Below are 5,588 nucleotides of genomic sequence, written 5' to 3' on the forward strand. Positions count from 1 at the left end.
GTCCTGCCCTCCAGAGATGGACACTGAGCCAGCTTGGAGTCATCTGCACACTGACTGAGGGCCAGATCCTGTCTGGATCATGGATAAAGATGTTACACACAGCTGACCCCAATAGTGATCTCTGGGGAGCCTCCCTTGTGACCAGCCCCAGCTGGATGTCACCATCCCCCTCTGGGCTCTGCCATCCTGCCAGGTTTTAGCCAGCCAAAAGTGCTGCTGTCCAGGCCAAGGGCTACCAGCTTTTCCAGGAGGATGCTGTGGGAGTCATTATCAAAAATGCTGCTGAACTCCAGGGCAATATCCACAGCCTTTCCCTTGTCCATTTAGTGCATCTTCCTCTCAGAGGAGGAGATCAGGCTGCTCAAGCCCAACCTGCCCATCATGAATCCATTCTGTGTGGGCCTGATCCCCTTGTTGTCCTGCAGGTGCTGTCTGATGGCACCCAAAGTGATCTGCACCAGCACTAAGATCAGACTGACAGGCCTGAGGTTCCTGGGATTGTCCTTCCCACACTTCTTGTAGGTGGGCATCACATTTGTACCCTCCAGTCAGCTGGGATCTCACCAGTTAACCAGCTCTGCTGGTGATGATTGGATGTGGCTCCTTTGTGTTTTACCTCCATGCTCTAGAAATGGCTTGCCCTATTTTCCTCTGCTCTGGTGTCAAAGTTGAGATGGAGACAATAGAGAGCAACTCCTTTTTCAGAAGGCTTCAAACTGTTTTTATTCTAGCATGCATGCTTTCTATCCATTCTTACAAAACTCATAAATTTACACTTGACTCATTGGTTGTCGGATCCGGCTGTCTGTCTCTGCCCCGACACGGGTAGAGTGGTTCTTGGGTGGACGCGTTTCAAAGGACGAGTCAGGACTCTTCAGCTTTTCGGTCTTCAGATTGTTTATTGTTTCTTATCCACAAAATTTTCTGTCTGCCCAACAGAGGTCTGATCTGCAAGGCAGCCACGGGCACTCTGACCACCCACGGGGCGGTCATGTCTTTTTATACTAAAATCTACGTACATGATATTTACTTTTATTTTCCAATACTTTTCACCCATGTTGGCAAGTGCACCTTCACCATAAACCAATCCCCAAGTGCCAACATCACCACAGGAGATGGAAGACAAGAAGAAGAAAGAAGAAGGACGAGACACGCCCTGATCCCTCCATCTTGTCTCCATAACCCCCCTGTACCAAAAACCTTAAAGTTTATATTTCACCCTATAAATGTGTCCCTTTTACACCCTTCACTCTAAAGTGATTCTCATGTCCTCAAACTGCTGTCACTTCTGTGGATGGATCAAAATCAAGCCACCAAACACTCTTGGCAACATTCCAGGATTTCCGAGACCCCCAAGGGTTCTCCTGGCATCTCTGGACATCGGGAACGATGTGCTGAGTTCCCACAATTGGTCAGGAGAGACAAAGTGCTCATTGGAACAGGCAGTTGCAGGTTTCTCTTATTTATCTTTCTCTCTTTTTTGGTTTCTATGTCAATGACCTTGGCAGAGAATTCTTTCAGAGGTGAACATGGATTCTCTTATCAAACTGCTCTCTGGCTCACAGAAGTGGCTGTAAAACCTCTTCCACCCTCTGGAACATCATGAGACTGCAAGCAGCATCTCTGTCAGTATGGGCTGCACTTCCTCCTCAGCAATGTGCTCCAAATCACCTCCTGACACTTGCATCTGGGGGAGAAACACCAAAGCTGTATAAATGAAACATTCAAAGTGCATGTTTGCACCATGTGTTTGGCTTTGCTTCCTGCCTGTGTGCTGTAGGTGTGTAAAGGTTGGCTGTAAATGCCACTTGAGGCAGGATCTGTCCTGTTCAGATGGGTTTTTTCTCTCAGAAGAGCAGGCTTGGGGTACTTCCATGGCTCTATTTGGGACTAAATATAGTGGAGGGGTTGAACAGCAAGCAGAACATCCTCACCTCACCAAGATCAGGGCTGGAGCTGAGTTTGATTTGGGATACACAGAGCCTGTCGTTTCAGTGGGCTTGGAAGCAAACCTCACTTATCTTAATGCTGACAGTCACTAAGGTGAAAATGTAATCTATCATTACAAAGTGACTGTTCCTTCTAATCATGCTGTTTATCCTGAAGGACCTGGAAAGACATCTGCTCTTTGCAATCCCTATCTCTCAGGAATTATAATCTCTTGTTGAAATTGCTTTCCTAGGAGAACTGTCTCATTGTTTTCTGCCGGTCCCTGTTTCTGATTTTTCCTCTTTCAGTCATGATCTTTTAGTGTCCTGCCTGATGAAATCAGTTTGAGGTAATTTCAGCCAACTCTCTACAGACCCTGTACTCTGGATCAGTTTTTTATAGGCTGGAAATGCTGTGACTACCAACCAACCTGTGACAAAGCTGAACCTGTCAAAAGAGGCTTTAGCATTTGAAAAATATTGCTTCCTATGAAGAAGGTAGAAATGAGGGCTCTTAAAGCTGCTGAAATCTAGTCCCTGATAGTGCAATTTGTGCCTTTATCAGCTTCTCCAGATACTCCCTTTATATGATTCAAGGAAAACCTGTGCCATTTGTATTACTGTCATTGATGTTATGCTGCTTTTTGCAGAGAAAGGTAAGGGTGTCATCCAAAACAAAGCAGAACCTTGAAGTCACTTCTGCAAAGCTCTTTAACATGAGAAATTTCCTTCAGAGCAAATTAACTGATAGATACAAAGTGGAAATCTTTCAATTATTCAGATCATCAGGATGAGAGTATGTTTATTGTTCTTTACTAGGTATAGCATGTGTGTGTATGTATATAAATATATAGGAAAGAAAAATTTTAAATTAACTTATAAAACTGGTTAGGAAAAGTTTTTTTCAAAATCTTTGAGAAACCTTTAGAAGTGAATTTCAGGTTGAAATTCTGTTCAGGTGTTTGCATTTATCACATCATCCAGTTCCTGGTGAAGGAAAACAGTGGGAAGAAAGACGTCAAAAAAGGAGAGAAAAAATAACAAACCAAACTGGATGTGAATTTATAGAAATAAATTTAGAACACACAATGTTCTTTGAAAAGCATGAAGGTTTTAACCAGATTGTGTAATTAAAAACTGGGTCAATCATGTTTTTTCATTAAAAATGTAGACATTTGGGCTAGTACTGATTTTAGTATCAAGCATGTAAATATGCCATTAAGAAACACTTTCAGTCTAGCATTTGAATTTCCAGAAATAGTGCTTAAAAATCCTACTTTCCTGTAATTTGTGGTGAAAATCTTGTGACTGAGTTTTTTCACAATCATTAGGGAGATGTTTGTAGCAGTGAATTCCTGGACTGGCAGCTAATGTGGGAATCACAGGAAACATATTTAGCTCTTGAACAGATGTGGTTTAAATGTGTGACCTCTTCCCAAACCTTTTAAGGATTGATTTTTTTTTTCTCCAACAAAATTATCAACAATAATAAAAATATTTATGGCTGTTGACTGAAATTTTTCAGAGCCTGTTTGAATTGAAGGGGAAGCAGCATAAGGGAAGGGATTCTGAGCAGAGACCACCAGTGCTGCCAGATACTTCACAAATGTGTTTATAAGCCAGGAGAGAAAGCTGCTTCTCCCAAGGCTAAGAGGAATGAATCATTGATGTGGGAGGTACAGTGTCATCCAAGAAAAGAGAAACTCTTCTCCTTTGCACCCAAGCCAGCTGCTTAGGAGGTTAAATAATGTTTTTAGATACATTGGTGTGTTGCAAAGCAAGGCAAACATCCTCAGCTCTTCATGTTCCACTACATCAATCACTGTGGTGTTGATACAGGGCTTCACTCCCCTGGAACACCCACGTGATAAATGTGAAAAAACTCCAAACCCCACATTTACTGACATCCTTCTGCTGGTTTGAAGCACATGGAGCTGTGTTTCCATCTACAGAGTAAGAAGAATGCTGACATTTATAACCATTTCTTGGTTATATTTATATATGTCTTGGTTGCATTTATAACCATTTCTTGGTTGTATTTATATATTTCTTGGTGACATTTATAACCATTTCTTGGTTATATTTATATATTTCTTGATTGCATTTATAACCATTTCTTGGTTATATTTATATATTTCTTGATTGCATTTATAACCATTTCTTGGTTTCACCTTAAACCCCAAATAACCTGTAGAAGAATTCTAGCAAAATGCTTTCATGCACCTGGAAACCTGTAAAAAATGTAATTTAGGAGGTACTTGATACTAATCTTTGTTCCGAGAGTTTGCTTAGGAATTCCCTAAGGCTTTTCTTGGACCTAGAAAGGGAAGAACATGACATGGTCATGCTCAATTTTGTTACTGCCTTTCATTGAGGACTTCAAGCTGTTGTAAGGACTGGCAAACAAACCCTCACTCATTTCCTTGCTCAGTGCTTCTGTGTGGCTGCATTTTATTTTCAGGGTGGAACTTATATTTGTCTCTTCTCTGACTTTTATATTTCAAATTTTCTCTTCATTCACCCCATCATTTCTCAGGCATTGAATTGCAATCTTCAAGGGAGATTGAAATTAGTAAGGGTTTTAGAACTATAAAATTAAGATTATAAATTTATAAAATTAAAAATTAAAATTAATTAAAAATTAATTATTAATTTTAAAAATTAATTTTAAAAATTAAAATTATAAATTTAAGATTAGGATTCACTTCTCAGTTGATCCAAATTTTCAGAGCATAAACTGAGTCAGGTACTGTCTCTTATATGCCATCCAAAATTTATGCTCAGTACTGGAACAGGACCTTCACTAGAGGCAGGAAAAGGTATTGGCCATTAAAAAGTAACATTGCACTGCACTAGAAAAGGCTGAATGAGGAGTCCCTGATCTAAATGGGAGTAGATGAGCTTCCTTTTTTCTTTACAGCACTGTAATTATGGAAAGCAATTTTTTTCAAACAGTTGTAGAACTTCTGCTGCTTTTACCTTCCTGCCCACCTACTGGCCATTGTGCTCTCAGTGTAATTAGTATGATAATTAGTATGATAGAGTAATTAGTATGATATAGAGTACAACTGACTGTTATTCCAGGATAATAGTTGGAACGCAAATAAATTCTACTAAAAAATCCTCTCTGCTGTCATGAAGCATCTTGATCCACAGACAGAAAGCAGAGAAGCAGAAATTCTAAATTAATTTTATGTTTTAAGTTTTAAGCTCAATTTGTTCACCTATTAAGAGTCATTTCATCAAGCTCTATACCACAGTAAATTGGTTCTGCAAAACTCTTGCAAGGGACTCAGTGATGTATTTGGAAGCTGTAGTGCTTTTTTAACTTCCATAACTACTGTTAACAAAGGGGAACTTTTTGAAGCTATACTCATGGAAGCCAAAATTGCTGGCCAACATGGTTTCAAAACAATCCTCAACCCCTCTTTTCTATCTCAGGCCTCAGAATTTTCCAAGCTTTCTTCACCTGCTGTCGAATTGCAGAAAATAACCTTTAGGTTTGGATCTTTATTGTGATGTTTTTTACCTGAACAAGCTTCTTCCAGATTATTAACCTGGCCCAATGGATCAGCAGACAAGAATGGGCTTAACTCCCCTGGAACACCCACGTGATAAATGTGAAAAAACTCCAAACCCCACATTTACTGACATCCTTCT

This window comes from Agelaius tricolor, unplaced genomic scaffold (genome assembly GCF_023055355.1).
Source record: "Agelaius tricolor isolate 1412-34295 unplaced genomic scaffold, bAgeTri1.0.p SCAF_12, whole genome shotgun sequence".
Taxonomy (NCBI): domain Eukaryota; kingdom Metazoa; phylum Chordata; class Aves; order Passeriformes; family Icteridae; genus Agelaius; species Agelaius tricolor.